General features: G+C 29.1%; 1 protein-coding gene across 1 annotated transcript in view; it reads right to left on the minus strand.

Annotated features, from left to right (window-relative positions):
• Positions 1 to 19,687, minus strand: part of LOC129958281 (uncharacterized) — a 130,198-nt gene that overhangs the window by 99,979 nt on the left and 10,532 nt on the right. Inside the window, exon 2 of the mRNA XM_056070619.1 lies at positions 4,447 to 4,520. The gene's annotated coding sequence lies outside the window, so the exon portion shown is untranslated. The remainder of the gene's footprint in view (positions 1 to 4,446; positions 4,521 to 19,687) is intronic.

A 19,687-nucleotide genomic window follows, 5' to 3' on the forward strand; every position in this document is an offset into this window, starting at 1 on the left:
TACAGTTCAGTATACAACATGCATTGTCTAAAAATAAGAAGAAATGACTACTGGCTTGCTGTCATTATGAGACAACAGAAGAGGCAGCACATTGTTTGAGGACAGGACTAGCTTCTTTGTACGTGCACAGAGTAATAACAATATTACGTGCACGAGAGCTTTTTACTTGATAACGGTTCCTACGGTTCATTGCTCTTCGGAAGCCTTCTTGGAGACAAAAAGATCTTCCACTTGTAATGAAAACCGTCTCAGGATTGAAATTAGAGGAACATAGAATGTAAGAAAATATATGGATATGTTTTTCGTAGTTCTTGGCAGAGACAGAAAAATCCTGAATTTGAAAAGAAAAATGCATCATAACTTGAATTTAATATGTTTTAACAAGCTTTGAGGAAATTCGGATAATGTAGCCTTTTTCGTAGAAATGTTCCGTTTGAAATGAAATGTGTCTCAATATCGAGATTCGAGGAAATAAAAAAGTTTACAGCTATATATATATATATGTCACCTATTTGAATCTATATATATATATATATATATATATATATATATATATATATATATATATATATATATATGATACATTCATATTGTGATTCAGATGACAATCCTCAGATGACAATATGAGTGATTCAGATTGACGTATCCTCTTATCACTTTTTATCTATACAAATTATGCCTCCCGGGATGAAATAAATCAAAGTTAAAATTTCAAAAGTTCCACAATTTCGGCCAAGCACTGTTAAAATATGTTTACATATATATATATAGCTTTCCGTAGCCTTGACAGATATAAAATCTTTCAAAAGTAATAAAAAAAAATGTCACCTATTTGAAATTAGGCGACCATAAGATGGAAAAACTGCTGTTCAGAAGTTCATATTTGTTTAAAAAAATTATTTTTGAAATTTTTAGAATAGGACAATAAAATGAGAGATACAATGTTACATGTCGTCACTGTTCGTTCCATTAGCTTACAATTTTGTCCTTTCAATCAATCAGTTCGATTGTCAACTATTAATCAATTGTTCTTAAACAACTTGAAGTTATTGAAAATTATTTAGAAGCACGAAAAGAATTAGTTTCCTACTAAAAGCCTTCAAAATATTTTTAAGCAAATATCTTTGATAACTTTATCACTTCTAAACGCAGCAAACTGGTCGAATATATTAAGTTATGCTTCAATACCAATTTGTAAATTTTTCCTTACTTTTGAAAAAGAATCGAAGGCATTCTGCCACACGAAGTTAATAAGGACGCGGAAGAAACTCATACTTATTAATACTCAGACATTCCTTTCAGTGAGATAAATAACATCTATTTCAAATTTTCATTTTTTTAATCATCATTTTAGGAGAAATATATCGAGATATCTATCATATAGGCATTTAACGGAAGGCAAATCTCAAGAATTAAAACTTATTTTAATAGTTTTTAATTAAATACATCAAAACACTCCAAAAGTTGCAGAAACTATTAAGTTGTTCCTAAAAAGAATTAAATGGCGACAAAATGTAGAAAATCCACTTCGCCCAGAAATGTTTTAGGGCAACATTTCTTGTCGAAAAGAATTCCAAATGGATACCGCAAACTTTAGCAACCCAAACACAAGGTGTTACATCAACTTCGTAAACAAAAGAATACGATAAAAGCTTAGAATGTTACTCGAAAACGATTGACCTCAAAAAGCGAGTACTCAATACATACCTTCCAGAAAGCAAAAGAATTGACAACAGATTCCAGATGCAGCGCTTAAGTTGTTGTGAAACTTCTAATTACAGAGCGAGCCTTACAAAATCGTCGGACAAAGTCAAGATCCCTCCTCCATTTAACCATCGGAAGCGTATCGTTTTCATCTTTACGGATCAACAAATGGGCATTTAACCGTGAAAACACTTTTCTTAAGCAAGAGAAAAGAAGGTAAAACAAGTACAGACAATGATGGAAACAAAACTAACGTCTGCTGCGGGATGAAGAATTAGGGTAGAGTGGAAAGGTTGACGAAGAATTGAATAGATTTTTAAAAAAATCAGAAGCTTAGGGTAGAGTGGAAAGGTTGACGAGGAATGGAACATTCAAAGAGGAACAGATGGGAAAAAAGATAAACGCTTGAATTCCAAAAGCATAGTAATGAAATGTAAGAAAAAATAATTTAAAACGTTAAAAAAATCCACTTATTTTTATCATTTCTTTCTTTCTGAGTTCGCTCTTACATAATTTTTATCTGGTTATGTCAAGCATATCCGTATACGCAAGAAAATGTAAAATAATTTTAACCGGTATATTTTTGCGCATTTACAAGCGAAAATATTTTATAAAATTACATATGCATATCAAGGCATACACAGAAAGCTTTTCAATTTGAAAGAAAAAAAAAAGAAAAGAAAACTGTACTTACTAGAATGTTGGAAAACAATGAATGCGTGCAGCAGAGCAGAAAAAAAAGTTCTTATTATTTTCATGAAATTTATTTAATAATAGAAGTTTCAAAAGCTAACAAATTAAAAACCTCTTATTTTTTCATGCTTATGTTCTATTAATGTCAAGAAATAAAATTTGCAAAATATTATTAAATTTTTCATCTGATGCGACAGAAATTTCAATTTTTAAAAATGACGTATGAAGGCTAAATGAAAAAATCCAAAACTTTTTCCTAAGAGTTATTTCAAGCAATTAAAAAAAAATTTTTTTTAAAGAATTAAAAATATCCTTTTTACTTTCTGGTATTCGATATATAGTAAATGTAAAAGTAAAATAATCGTGAAAAATTTTGAAATCGAGATTTTGACGAGCATTATGCCCATCACTCTGTATGTGAATATAATAACTCAAAAACCCTTCGAGCTAGGCGGATGAAATTTGGTATGGACACTTTCGATCACATTTGCAGATTTCTATTTTATACAGGAAGTCTTTCTGACTGGCTGTTCGAATACAAATGAACTCAATAATTCCAAAACGCAAAGAGCTAAGTAGATAAAATTTGGTATTTATCATCTAAAATGTAATCAAATTAGTCAAAGGTTGACAGTCTGTCGGTTAGCATGAATGTAAGCACAATAACTCCTCAACAGAATGTCTTAAATAAATGAATTTCAGTTTGATTACAACTGCAATTCCTTGTCAAATTTTGGTTCCACTCAGGCGGAACCACCCTAATTTTGGTTCCAAAAGGTGTTCGAAATGCATATTCACACGATAGATTCAGTAAAAATATTAGATTAACTTCAAAAATCTATATTTCATAACTGTTGTTCGCTATTGCCATTCAAGATATTTGTGGCCTTACCCAAGGTAGATGATTTTATATGGGAGGGGGCAGGACGGAGATATGGTCTTAATTGGCAAATATACGAGAAAATTTCGGGGAGACCATTCCAGATGGTTTCACAATTAAATCAATTCTTTAAAAGCGCTTTATTACAGCACAATTTTACTCAGGCCATTAACATTCTACATTGATTTTAGTCCGCATTAATGGGGCTTTACAGCCACACTATTAATTTTTAACATATTCAATTAATACAATTTATTTATGAAAAAAAAAAACTGATTATAGTAAAAAGAGGAAAACCCTATTTTCTTTCCTTTTTTCAAATACGAAACACATACTGAAATGCAAACATATGAATTCATTAAAGGGTTTTTTTTTTGTTTTTAAATTAGTGAATGCTGTACGAGCATATCCATTACATCAACTAATTCATTTTATTGTACACGAGCAGTAGTTTTCAAACAAAAGCACCAAATATTTATACTATTCATAAACATACATTTTAAGTATTTCTTAATTACATACACTTTACCTAATTTTAATTAACTGGGAATATTTTTAAGCATGATTTTTTAATTTAATTATTTTATCCTTGAAATTCGTAAAAAAAAAAAAATGGCCAAAAATAATAAGAGTTTTCTAAATTACCATGCAAATGTCCTTTACGGACCAGAAACATGCTTACAAATAAAAACATCATTAAACTCAGAACGAAAATAACACACTAGGCAAATCAAACTAATTATTCAACTTAATGCGATTATTTTCAACGATAAAATAATTACCAATGAAAAACAAAAAAAAAACATCATATATATATAAAGGGATATGTAAAAGAGTCTCTTTAGTAATTATCTTTCAATGAAAGAAACTAAGTGCAGAAGACTTAAAATTTTTCCAAAATTAGAACATTGGATTTTTTTTTTCTTAAGCTTTATATTTAAAATTATTCTTGACGGCGTAATCCAGAATTCTCAAATCTTTGTTGACGGGAAATTATACTTTGAAAAATTGGTAACTTTTATGGATAAAATCTAATTCTAAAAGTTAGAATGAATCACATAGATGTTTTTAAGACATGGTTGTTCAATATATAAGTAGAATTAATATTAAATAATAAATAAATTATGCAGGTAAAGGAGGTAATGAAAATTATAAATCAAAATACATACTTGTGAAGAATGCTGGTGAAATACAGTCGAAGAATTCAAAGTGACCACAGTTCTTCAAGGACAACGATTAACACCTAAAAGTAAAAACATGTACATTATTACACACACATACACAGATATATATATATGCTACATACGAGAAATAATAATAGTGATCGAAAAAAACCATGTAATAAAACAGTGTGCATGGTTTATCTAATTATGGTTTTATCTTCTTTGCTAATACTCGCAATGCTAAATTACATATGTTTAATTTCACGCGATCAATTAAATTTCACATATAATTATTTGTTGTATTTGCTAATTTTGACCATCAAGATTTATATATGTTTCCTAAAGCCCACGGATTATTAAAAGGTGCATTGTGATCCCAAACAAGACATTTTTGATCATTGACAGAGCATTAGTTTAAATAAGGTTTGCCAACACTACTAAGCTAACATTAACTAGGAAATTAACCGTCTGTCTATATTTTTTTTAAATTTATCAAGTAGGTGAGGTTTTTCCCCATGTTAATTTTTGGAATCGACAATGCATCGGCATGACATGATGTAATAAAACTTGTCAGCACCATTAAACAAATATTTAAAAAAATCAACCAATTGTCTGAATTTCGTGTAAATTTATCAAGCAGGTGATTTTTTTCCCGCGTTGACATTAGTTACAGTTGCATGTTTTATTTTTTTTTTCGTGTATATTTACTCTGCGGTGCAGTAATTTTTTTCAATCAAAATAAAGTCGAGAGTGGAATTAGTTAAGGAAGCAAAAAGAATAATGAGCGTCGAGATTCAGTGAACACTGCATTAAAAAATACTATGATTTTGCAAATTGTCCTTGGGTTGATTATCTGCTTAAAACAGCTCGAGGATCTATGATGAATGCTGAAATATTGTCACCACCTTCATACTTGGATTAAGACGATTTTGAAATGAATTATGATTCATGTAAATGGTAATTTTATTTTCATATTCGGTTTTATAATAAAGTTTAGAATCTCTGTTTTGACATAAAGAAAGCATACATGATATTCCAGACAACAGAAGCAGACAAATTGGTAAGTTTAAGATTCTAGTTCATTCATAAGACAGCGGTTCATATTTAAAAAATGAAACAAAATACGCTTAGAACATACAAACTAAAAGATACAAAAATGATATTAAATGACTGTAAAGTTTTGAGGGTTTATCATTATTTACAGTATGCATGAAAACAGTGCTAATAAAATAAATGCAACTTTTTTAAAAGACAGCTATTTTTTTCCTATAAAAACTGCAAGATGATCATCATTGTTTAAATTAAAAATTTCATTGACGATTAAGCCATGTTGCGAACAAGATAATTTGAATTGGAGATGACTTTTATATCTGATAATGAAGTTATAATCAAACATAGACAAGGTTTGGATATAGGATGAATTATGTCCACGGAATAAGTTATCTTTTAACAATCACACATATACAAAAAATAATAATAATAGTATAGTTTTGCAGTGATTAGTATCGTTTTAAAGAAAATATAGTTTTTCCTTCATACTTTCTATTGAAAGTAATGGCTACGAAAAATGAGTTATAAACAATAGATTTGAACAGAATTTGAATTTCACTACATTAGCATCATTAAAAATAATGAAATAATTTTTTCATGAATTTATGAAGAATATTGGAGAATCACAATTTATTCAAGCCAAAAAGAAGAAATTCCTCAAACAGGAAGTACAGTATTTCCGATGGCAGTATTATTTTCCGAAAACTGTACAAACAAACAAGAGATAAGAAAGACAGTCAACTTTACCATTCACAGATTTGAAATAAAAAGCAAAACCAGGAAATATATGCAAGAGATTGGACTACGTTATGCTTAAGCTTCACCAATGAAACCAACAAAACATGAAGATCAATGGACCGTTACGAACCAAAAGAAAAACCACGATATTAATGATCGCAAAATAAAATTTTCGACAAAGTAACTTTGCCTTCAATTTTCAACACAGAAACCAAAAACTAATGTTTAAACTTCCATTGTGGAGAACACAGAAGAGCAGAAAAAATAAGAGCGCGTTTTGTGGAACTTTTCTCATCCTGATTTGCCAATTATAAAGCGGCAATTCTGGAAAAAACTTCTGAAAATCGTTAGTTCAGTTTACGATCCGTCAAAGACAAGAATCAAGCATTACTCCAGAGTTTCAACTGCTTCCGTAACCCTTTGAAGCCTTTGTGAATTTCATGCATGAGCAATTTGACTTTTGTCTTCAGACTTCTTGATGGATTTGAAAGTAGTCAACGCTTCACAGGTTTTCACACGCAAGTCTTCGTTCACCACGTAATCCAAGACAAGTCCCTCGACAAAATTCGGAACTCTTGAGAACTCAGCTACAAATGGCCAGAACTGTTCGAAGAACCAAGAATCGTTGAAAGTATTTGACTTTCAATACCTGCTTTTTATAAGTGCTTTGATTATTTAAATTCTAAAAAACGAATAGTATTTAATAATATCACTAGCATTTATAATATAATATTCCTTTTTAAGCACTTGGCTAGACATTACAAAATATTCTAATTCTGATATCAGTCAGAAAGATAAGATCTTGAAACAGATGTTAGTAAAAGTTTTTAACAGCTTTCAACATGACAGAACATGCACTTTTTATAGTTTTTATAAGCGCATGAAACAAAAAATCTATATACTAAACAAATGAAAAAGAAAGTAATAATAAAAGTAATAGACAGTACTTCTTTCGAATGCATACTATAGTTTTATCTTTTAAATAGATAAGGAATTTAATTATTTTTATGTGCGATATATAAATAGGAAAATATGATATTATACAAAAAAAAAACTAATTTAAGAAAAATTCATGTAATCAATATTAAAACAGTTTTGGGACCATTTTAAAAAAGGTATTTTAAGTATTGAAAGTATTAAGTCAAAATAATGAACTAAGATTTATTAAATTAAAGCCTTACTGGCAATTTTGCCCTCGGCTATAAGAGATGAGCACCGTAATTTAAAACAACCATCAAATGTCAAAGAAGACAGCTAACCCGGCATTCAACTCTCAAAATGTCAACATCAGCATGAAGGTATTTGATTTACTATCAGATTTTGTGTCCAATATACGAGTCGTAAAATTAAAGAGTCGAACATTCTTCGCTCTTCCTATCAAGCAACCAAATCAGACAGTCCACAAAAGATATCAACCCAGATGATTAAGAATCTTGCCTTTGCATACTGACACATGTCTTTCTAGGCGATATTTTCGAAATGAAATAAAATTTCAACGTATCAGTTTTCAGTCATTTCAATTACATTCCTTTCTGCTATTAAGCCATCATTTTCTCTTTTCTGCTATTAAGTATTCTTCTCTTCTTTCTGCTATTAAGCCATCGTTTTCTCTTTTCTGTTATTAAGTATTCTTCTCTTCTTTCTGCTATTAAATATCCATCCCAAGTATTTCTTCTCCGAGTATTCATTCTTACACTATAAAATGAATAGATTCAAGCCCAGTGAAAAACGCCAATGTTCTATTAAATTTTCTTTTTTAAATTTTTTTGTTTTATAAGCCAATTTCATAGCAAATTCTAGAGTTGATTTTATCTCAATTTTCAAACTACGCTTTTATGTGTTTGTGCTATTCTCACTTTAAGTCAACGTGAGTAAACAGTAACACAAGTTTACTGCACATAAGGAAGCAAGTTGATGTCACGCAGTGAAAGATAGAATGGAGCTGCAAAACCAGGAGCACAAGTTTAAACGCTTTAGAAGTATTTAATTATTTTCCAAGACAAGGCAAAATATTTTGCAGCATTTTTTAAATGTAAGCTGTTTACATGTTTATGGTTGTCAGGATTCTATCAAAAAATACCATATGATTTATCGTGTAATTTCTATGGTAAAAATGTCTGAATCATAAAAAAGCCTGATTTTAGCATAAAAAAATATTATAAGTTCATTCTTTTTTATTTGGGTTTAAGCTAAACTTTTTGATAATTCAATAATTAAAAACGTGACTGAAACCATTCGATTTTTTTTGTGTACATCTGTTTATCGACTTCTTTAAAAGTAAATAGGATAGTTGTTAAAGCATTTATGAGCAAAAATAAAAACGCACTGCAATTGAATCAGGGCATACAGTTGAAAAATGCCGATCAGATAATCATGACTCACTTTATTCCATATACTTCAATTCTCTCCTCTCTCCCCCCCCCATTTTCTCGTTTCTTTATATTCAGGAAATTAGCAATAACATTAAAAAAATGGTGGAAACAAATATAATTCCTAAAGACAGATACCAGAATAACTCCTGAAATGCCAATCAATTCAATGAATTTTTGATACCGTTAACAAAAGTTTTTCTATTACTTTCTATTTGTCTTTTTCCTTTTGATGTAACGTATATATATGTGTAAAAAATTATTTATCAGATACTTGGCCGAATAGAAGAAGCTTTTAAAAATTTTAAATCGATTTTTTCGATTTATTTCACCACAGGAGACATAATTTACGTAGAAAGCGGTCAGTCTACATCGCGACACAAGAGCAGAAGAGACCAAAAATTTTCCCTTCAGTGGCTTCACTATGAGATTTTGACACAGACTTCTTTGACAAGTGTCGATTTAGGCAAGGAAATTTTAGGTATCATTATAAGAATGTTGTAAGCATTAAGTATTTTTATCCCTTCGCTCAGAGCATGGGAACTTGCTGAATTTAATAGTTTAATAGAGCACGCACGCACACACGCACACACACACACACACACACACGCATATATATATATATATATATATATATATATATATATATATATATATATATATATATATACTGATTTCAATTATAATTCTGTTATATTTAAGGTTTAAATCCCTTTATTACGTTTATTAAATATAATAAAAGAAATTTCGGAGTAAAGTACTAAAAATTTTGAAATCAAAAGTTTTTATAGGTTTCTTCGACGCCAGGAGGTAAAAAAAAAAATTAAGTAACTAAGCTCATTTGAATAATTTCGTTCAGATTTCCGAAACAAACATTTTAAAATCATTATCTATCCCCGTATAATAATTTGTATAGTTTATTTTTTCTAAATATAGAAATGTAGGGTAACTGGAAAATTTTCCGAAAATAAAATCGCAAATGAAATATATTCAGAAACCCAGCTAACCCCTATCCCTTCATTTTCTTTTCATTTTCAGAAGTTACCCAAAACGAAAGGGATGGTTGTTTTTCCACTGGTATAAGAAGAATAGCAACGTATGCGAATGTCCAGTAGTCAAGCAAAAGGGAGCAGTTAAAATGGAATCACGGAATGTATTTTTCAAAGGTTTTCGTGCGTATACGAAAATAACATAAAAGGGTGGAAACACCGAAATCATGTATCACGGTCGCATAGTTTATTAAGTTACAAACTTTTTATTATTTGCATTCTTTGTCTATTATAATATCCTCTGCAGATACAAAAGTTACTGCAGCGGAAGAATAAGGTGAAGCATTTAGAGCTCATAAAAAGATTCAAAATTAACTTTCAGTTCTTTGACCGCTAAATTGAATCAACTACATTCAGCGAGAGTAAAATAATGCGCAATAATAAAAAGACTATTTCGGGATGCACTAGAATTTTTTTTTTTTTTTTTTTTTTTTTTTTTGAAAAATTAAATCAGTGCCGAGTGTATTCAACAACAACAAAAAATGGTTATTTGGTAACATCATCGAATACCTTGCCGAAAAATTTTGTGTTTGTAAACATTTTCATTAATAAGTAAAATCGAAAGATACTGGACATTTTCCAATAAATTTCTTTATTATTTTTAATCACATTTTTATAAATTTAACCCAAATTTGTAAGCTGATGAGAGAAAATATGGCACAAAAACGTTTTGAACACAAAAAATATAGTATCTTAATTCGAATAATTTAAAGCTAGTAATGTATTTCTCTCTTCCAAACTGCAGAAGTTTGATAAATATCGACAATTTTGTGAAAGATGATGCAAATATCAACTATTTGAAACCTCTTAAAATTGTTCAAAAAGTAACTAAACTACCGAATCACGAAGATTACTTAACACGGTAAGTCGTAATAACTAAATACAGAATGAAGATTTCACAATAGACTCCCTTTGCATTTATGTATTTCCATTCTTTAAGCATTAAGATTGATAAAAGAGATTTACAGCAACATATGATTTTATAACATGTACTATTAAATTCTATAACGTTCAACACTGGACACAATTTGAATGGCCTTTGCATAATGGTTTCAAGAGTATTTACTGTACTACCAAAATTAAATTAACTCCCTATGATTAACAGATAATGAGACATTAAAAGCTAAAACTCGAAATTCTGAGCAAAATCGCTGCCTATTTTCCCCATTTTCTACATAATAATTGGACAATACAAATAATGTATGTACGCAACTTCGTTATTTAGACCACAAAGAAATAAATCAAAGTACAAATCAACACATTTATAGGAAATTTTATCCATTTTTTTTAAATGCGACATCAAAAATAGAAGAATTTTTAACGATAAGTTAAAGAAAGCCAACAATCGATTTCACAACACTTATTTTTTATCTTCAATTCCTATCTCCAATCATAATGCTAATCATAATCTATCATAATGCCATACCAATGAATTTTGTGGATAGTATGATACAGTCATACCTCGCTTAACGATTTTCTTCTTATAACGGGTGACTCAGGTAACAAGCAGAACAAAATGAAAAAAAGTGTCACAGTGATGTTTCACAGACCGAGTGGCGAGGAGACATCATGACATCACATGTTGGATTGGTATACATCAGTCTGTTTTGATTGTTTTTTTAAGAGTACCTTTATACCTACATAAAGAAGTTTCAGATCGGATAGAGTTGTCGATCGTGATTCCGAAGAGTTTGAGCAAGAGCTAAAGGAGCCATTGTTGATGAGACTGTGTCTCTGGACAAGATTATAAGTTTATAGAATGGCAGCAACGACATCGATGAGCTGATGGAAGAACATAGCTACCATTACCAAAGAACTTAAGCATTCTGCATTAACTGCATTCTGCGCCACAGCAAATAGTTGTGGAAGAGATTTGGTCAGCAGAGGGGAGGGGGGGGATAACACACAATAGAGCAACAACCTTCCAATGAATTATAGAAGATTCCGATGAAAGCGTTAGAAATTATTGCATCGTATGTTGTGAAGTACAAAGAAAATAAGGCAGCAGCTTTGCGCGTTGCAAATTCATTTAACAGTTATGCTGTATCTAATTTCCATTAAATTTTGAAGCGTAGCCAAAAACAAATGTCTTTACACAACTTTCCTTTAAAATAAAATAAAAAAGCATGCATTATAAATAATAAATCACATTATTATAGATTTGTTTGAGGGTTGTTTTTTTTTTCCGGAACGGAACGCTTTGTCCTATTTTATATGAATTTCTATGGGGAAAAAAAATTGTTTTGTAAGAATCGGGAACGAAATATGCTCGTTAATGAGATTCCAATGGATATACACGAAAAAAATCTGGTACTAGGCGAATTATCTTCATATATATATAAAATTGAAAAAAAAGTAACAATACAAGTATACACTTTACTGAACCAAAGAAAATTGAGGTCCATTGATATTTTAATAGGACTCAGAAATTCTAGCAATATCCACAAATGCACTAATTATCTATATACTGCGCCTCACTTCAACATCTGAATTTTCAGCGAAATCTATGTTTCGCTTGAAAAAATAATAATATTCAATAATAATATAAAAATATTCTGTATTATTTCAAATTATCCTTATAAAAACGAAAATTGAAAAAATAGAAGCAATAGAAATATGAAGAATTTCGAAATAATATAGGAAAATAATTAGGTTCATTGATGGCGAAAAAGGCTTCTCTCTTCTAAAAGTGTCCGCAAACGCATCAGTTGTTTATGTACCGTGTTTTGCTTCGAGCAAAATGCATCTCATCTTTCCCTAATGATGTCACGGTCGAATGAACAAATGTATTACTCGAAGTTTGCACTTTTCTAATAAAGTGCAAACCAAAAAGTCCAGGTTGTGCAGTATTCTCTTCAAGTAGCTCCCAAACAATTTTGCCATTACTTTGGAAACAAAAAATAACTTAAGAAGAGTCGACTTATGTGGGCTGCGAAGCAATGGTGAAAGCTCTAGACTCAATTTACTGAACCATCGGGCAAAAGATAATCAGTCTCTTCTACTCAAGGGGAACAAGAGAGGTTGATAAATTATGCCTAGAGGGGCATAAAATACAGTTGCTTTCGCTGACATGTTTATTTTGACCGAATTATCGTGGTATTACATTTCAAGTTGAAAAGAGAAACGATACACATGGGATTATAAAAAAATGGAGTAAAAATGGGATTTTAAAAAATAAAAAATGCTGGTATAAAATAAGTCATGACATCAGAATTTCTCTGCTAATTCTTGAATTCACAAGAGAACATTTCGCATGATTCTGAAACGTTTAATGAAGTGAATCAAAAGTTTGCTGCAATTTAGAATTGCATAAAAGCTTGTATTACAAACTGAAAATTAGGAGAAATACCACGGTTTAAAAGGATTCAGGAGAAAATATGCTGAAAACATATGTTGTATCTCTTGTGAAATTCGGCATATGCAGGATACCAACTATCGAAAAACTGGACATCGTTCATTTCGTCCAAAATGAAACATCTAAAAAATTGATAAGAAATATTCCATTACTACATCAATTATTTCCTTTATCTAGACGAGACGAAAATTGTAAGCCGATTTCTAACTAATACAACAACAAATTAATACAACTAAATTCAACTTCATTATTAATATAGAAAATTATAAAAGTTACCATGAAGTTTTTTTCCCTAGGAAAAGAACAAAATTATAAGAATCAGTTGGAATTAAAAGTACAAACTTGTACTTATCAGTTAGAATTAAAAGTACAAACTTGTACTTATCAGTTAGAATTAAAAGTACAAACTTGTACTTATCAGTTAGAATTATTATAGTACAAACCTCTACTTATCAGTTAGAATTATAGTACAAACGTACTTATCAGTTAGAATTGTAGTACAAACGTACACTTAGCAGTTAGAATTATAGTACAAATTTGTATTTGTCAGTTAGAATTATAGTAAAAATATGTACTTATCATTTAGAATTATATCATAACCACCAATAAAATGCTAAAATAGTTTTTAATTAAGTTATAAAGTATATTTTCAAAAGCATTGCAAAAAAAGACGTGATTTAAAACTTGTATTCTGTTCAAAAAAGGTACTTGACCGTATTCCATATATTCAAGACTTCCAGTTTTCAATAGCAAATTTAATCACAGCAAAAAATAGAACTGCAATAAAACCCATCATTCATATATAATTGAACATTTTTATATTTCTAACAAATATTTATAAATTATTCACTTTAAAAAAAATGAAAACCTTCTAGAGAAAAATTCTTTAAAATTTACAGAAATCAAGAACTACTCTCCAAGAATGACCAAACTTAGGCTAATAGATTTGGAAAAATTACAGTTAAAATGTGATTAAATCATTTTTCTTTCTAGTTTCGACAGTGAATTAGAAGAATTCACCTTCATGCAATGCAAAATTTTTTCTGTACTATTTTTTGTGATACTGAAACAGCAGATTAATACTTAACATCAGTTTCATATGCAAACAGTAACTAAGTACGACACATACGAAAGATAAATTTGAACTTGATTTTAGCGCTGGAACATTCGCTGTAGATATTACGAACGTTTCAGTGAAAGGCAGCTGAAACAATAGGATTTTGTCCTTGAAGAACAAATCGATTGGAAAGAATAGTTATAAATATAGAATGACAACAGTCAAGAAAGACTGCATCCATTTAAGGAATATGATTGCTACTCCTCTGAGTACCGTTATTATTCAGGAATAATCCGAGAATAATCCAGAAAGGTAAATCGATCACTTTGAATTTCAATCCATAAAATACCTCCACCAGAAACACAAATGATTAAATTTCTTAAGCTTAAACTAACCAGAAATTAAAAAGGAAAAAAATCGTACTTCTTTTTCAAAACAGTAAAAACGAACAGTTGCTTATCTTTATATTACGATTATTTCTTTTAGATCAAAATTAATTATTTTCGACGCAAATTTAATTTCATTCTTAATTTTATTTGTGTCAATGATGAAATTCTTTAAGAAGTATCGATGAAGAAAATAAATTAAATTGAATTTTACGAAATCTGAATGAAGATATATTTAGAACAAGGTTTCGCATTCACCAAGTCATACACGATTTAGTATTTAGTTCAAATTCCGAGGATACGTCCAAAAGAAAGAAGATAATTCTATAAAAAATTTGAGCTTGAATAATTCATCTTTAAATATTTCTCTTTAGTCTTCATTAAGGGCGGCTGATTTTGAAACAAAAAAAATTAACATCTGTCTCAAATCCCATTAAGCTTTTGTACCAAATTCGAAGCATAGAGTAAAAATAGCAATTCCTTTTCAAGAGTAAGCAGTATTTAATACCAAATGGAGTCGAGATTCGTTTTTTTAGAAATCGATATGAGAATTCAAGCATGAAGGAGGGGAGTAAAGCCGTCAACCCCTCGGGCGTCGAGATGATAATTCAAAGGAAACCATTTTTCACAGAAACTTTTTAGATAGCCCTTTAAACTAGAGACACGCTCATGATGTGATTTTTCGGTTCTTTCCCCTCCTTTTTTTTATCATACTTTTTTTCTTTCTTTCTCAGAGTGGGAGACTTCGCTTTTCCATTAGTCTCTTTTCTGACGAGCATCATGGACTAAATAGCGAAAATGATCGATGGACAGATTAATTAATTTCAATAATGCAGCAAACGATGGAGCAATTTCATTTATCAGGAGAGGTATCATTTGGGTGGAATGAAGAATCTGGATAGCACAATTTCATGTAGAAGCAAAATTATGTAGCATAATTATTTTTGTGAATGTATTGACTAAATCATTCAGAAAATAAAACAAGTTTGTTTTTCTCATTTTCGCTATTGGAATTTATGCGATCTATAGCAAATAGAAAAAGAAACATTCCGGGATTTGTCTTCTTTTACAATATTAATTTTTAAAAAAGTTTCAATATATTTATTGCTTTCAATTTAACATATAAAACTTCTGTCATTTACAAAATAACTCTAAATACAAAAGCTTTTTTTTTACAAAGAGTGATGTAAGCTTCAAAATGTTTGTGTTTAATTAATTTTGTTTTATTTAAAGTTATTTCAAAGCCAAATTAAATCCACCACCACTCTGTATAAGAAAGCGAAAAAAATTATCTATCTTTGACGAAAAATAAAAATACAATACAATATTTAAGCAGTTAATTTGTTTTAATCAGGCATATATAATTATTATTTTCATGAATAAAAATCCTAATACAACAACAATCGCTAGATATTCTGGTTCTAAACTACTTAATTAAATATAATTCGCAACATAATATTTCTAACAACAAATAAAAGCTTTAAAAACTTTTTGAAATTGTTTCATATAAAAGAAAAAAGTCTTACACTGTCTACAAACTTACACATAAAAAAGTCTTATATTGTCGACAAAAAGTCTCATATTGTCAAACATTTCGAGATTTGTCTACTTTTACAATATTAATTTTTACATAAGTTCCACTATACTTATTGCTATCAATTTAACACATAAAACTTTTGTCATTTATAAAATAATGCTAAATGCAAAAGCTCTTTTTTGAGAAAGAGGGCTGTAAGCTTCAGTATGTTTGTGTTTAATTAAAAATATTTTTTGTTTAAAGTATTTCAAAGTCGAATTAAATCGACCACCACCCTGTGTAAGAATGTGAAAAAATTGTCTATCTTTGGAGAAAAATAAAAATAAAATACACATTTAAACAGCTAATTTTGAAATCAGGCATAAATAATCATTATTTCCATGAATAAAAATCCTGATACAACAACAATCGCAAGATATTCTGGAAACTACGCTCTATATAAACTTAGTTAAATATAATTACCAATTCTCAACATAATATTTCTAAAAACAAATTAAAGCTTTAAAAACTTTAATATTGTTTCTGATAAAAGAAAAAAGTATTATACTATCTACCGCGATACTTTTAAAATTCAAAAAAATGCTTGATATGTCTACATGAAAGAACAGAAGATGGCATCTAATAATTTGAAATTTTCCCGAGTTTAATTTAAAGTACAAGATTCAGAATAGTCATTTCAATAATTTTAATAGTTTAATGATCATTTAAAATCATTTTGAATTTTCGTTAAACTAAAATAAATTTTTAATAATTACTAAACATCCTAAAACACAAATTCGTAATTGTTTTAAAATATCAATAATTATTTAAAATATACATTTATTTTAAATCTTTCCAAGATATTTCAATAATATTTGTATTGATCAAAAAAAAAAAAAAAAAAAAAAGAAAGAAATACACCGTGCGAAATCTTTTCCAAGGGGAGATTTCCGAGGGGAAATTTTTTCCAAGTCTGGCAAAATGAAAGGAAAATAAACTTCTTTCTTTATCATTTCTAAGAAATCTTACAACAGTCAAATCACTGTAGGTTAAATGAATTCATTTTATGCTTGACAGAACATCACACCTCACGAGAGAAGGAAAGGGAAGAAGAGGCAATGCTCGTCTTCAAATGTTTATGAAAGCAATGAGTTTCTTAAACCACATCTAATTGAAACTCGGGAATGTGGGGGAAAAGAATCAGGAAATCGATGGCAGCAAACTCATTTCTGAACATTAATTTCGCTCACTTCACACATTGAAAAAGTCCCAGGGCTGGAGTGCAATGGCACTTCAGCTGCTTCGTTAAGCCTCATTAAGCAGTCTCGCACGTGGAAACTTTTAGCCACAGAAGAAATCAGTTTCCTGCCAGAAATGACACATCGATGGGTGTTCAATCAACACGTTGAACAGCAGAGGCAGTTTTACATCCGCAAGCACTAAATTGGGAAAGAGAATCAAGCTAGAGTGATGATCTTAATCATATCTAAAAAGAATACGATCAACACCTAAGATTATTTTCCTTCTTTTGCAATCTAGTAGGAAATGTATAAAATGATAGATAAAACATGGAAAAGAAATAACATTTTAGAATTTCTTTTAGAAGGAATCAGTTTGTATTTAAAAGAAAAAGAACACATAAATGAGTGTTGAATTAACGCACTGATGAAGGTTTTAAATCAAAAATAACAACAACAAAAAATCTAGGGATTAACTTTCTTTAAAAGAATATAATTAACACGTTAAAATTCTTTCCCTTAAATTTAAACAAATAAAATAAGAAAGAGATTAACTACTTTCGAAATAAAAGAGAAATTAATTTCCAGGCAGATGTTATACATTGATGTAATATGTATGTTCAATAAAAATAAAATGCAATCAATCACCTTTTTAAAAAACAAAATCATGAGATGAAATTCTTTTCTCAAGAATTTTATCAAGAATATATAAAGAAAAAGTTGACAGAAAAAGTAAATAAAATGATTACAAAAAAATAGATATGTGTCTGAAGTTGCATTTAAACAGATTTTAATAATGATTTGAACCACTGTATATCATAATTTTACCATGCTTCTTTAACTTTTTTTTTATTACCTATTAACTTTTTTTCATTGATAAATGAAGTATTTCTATTTAATTTATAATACGAATAATATTTTCGTAAAAAAATGGGTGTCTTGTATGTATATGAAAATTTGTAATTCCAAATGCGATGCATAGAAACCTTGTTTTAATCTATAATGTTTGAAAACCCGATTTATAGAAATAGGAGTCCTGTTGAAAATGTGTAGAAATAATTTTTCAGTTAAAAGTACAAACAATTGTTCTTAGCAGTCTAGATTTACTATAGTATAAATTCTTTTAATGTTTTATAGAGATAGGTTGTTCATTTATAAAAACACAAACTACAATCGATCTTTCTTCTATTGTATTATCATTAAAAATAATTATCATAATAAAAAAAATAGGAAATTTTGTGACGAGGATCTTCCATGTGTACAATTTCTCCAATTTCAAACCACAAAATATAAACCCGAATAATTTTGCGGTTAAATAAATTCATGTTTGTTAAAGTTCTGGCAAATTGTGTTCTTATAAAATAAATGATAAACCTTTGTCAATTAGAAAATGGAAAAAGCTTTTGGTTCTGGTTATTCCATCACAATTATTTATTCAACCAGAAAATCAAATTCAATTTAATAATAAAAGCAATCATAGTTAACTTTTTTTGATATTGGGTTAATGCTTCAGTAAGGATTGAAAGTAAATTGAATTTATTTAAAAGTAAGTAAAAAAATGTATAAATAATAATAAGATAAAAGGAAAACCACGAAAAAGTAATCACAGCAAAATAAAAGTAAAATCATTTCTATTAACATAATATTTATTATTATTTAGCGAGAGTATGCAAACCATTCTGCAAATTCCAGCAAGAGAAATGACTGAAAAATTGATTGATGAGTTAAGATCCTAATACTGAATTTAAAGGGTTCACTGGATTTTAGAAGTTCATGAGAATTAAATCCCGATCCCGGATATGCCGTCATGATCATTGTTTTCGCAGGAACAACGACTTACGGGGCATTGAGAATTAAACTGCATCTTTCAATAATACACCAATAGTTATTTTAAAATGAAAGTAAGAGAATAAAATGAAACTCCTCATAAAAAAATAGTTTTTGAGAAAATGCACGGACGAGTGCATCAAATGTTTTAAAATATATTTTAATTTTTTTTAATACTGATTATTAAATATATAAAAATATATAGTGTTTTAAGTATATTACGACAGAACAGATCGAGAAGTAAATGATAATTAAATTTTCAATTCTATTTGGATATAGCAACACGATTATTGTTTCCGTGGAGGCTAAGACACGACTTATACAGCAACAAAATTTCGACAGCGTCTTTCAAAATATGCAAGAAAAATAAATAAATTAAATTAAATTAAAAAATCCCCCCCCCTTTTTTTGAAAATATTTAAGAGTCGGTTACATCAATTTTCTAAATATATATACTACAGATCAGAATAAAATTGATCGCCTATAGAAAAAATTACACGATGATTGACCTTCCAACAGTTGCTTGAATATGAAAGTAAAGAGAGTAAAATGAAACTCCTCATAAAAAATATATTTTTGTGAAAGAAAATGCACGGACGAGTGCATCAAATTTTTTAAGCATATATAAATATTTTAATTTTGTTTTTTTAATAATGATTATT

The sequence above is a fragment of the Argiope bruennichi genome, chromosome X1 (assembly GCF_947563725.1).
Source record: "Argiope bruennichi chromosome X1, qqArgBrue1.1, whole genome shotgun sequence".
Taxonomy (NCBI): domain Eukaryota; kingdom Metazoa; phylum Arthropoda; class Arachnida; order Araneae; family Araneidae; genus Argiope; species Argiope bruennichi.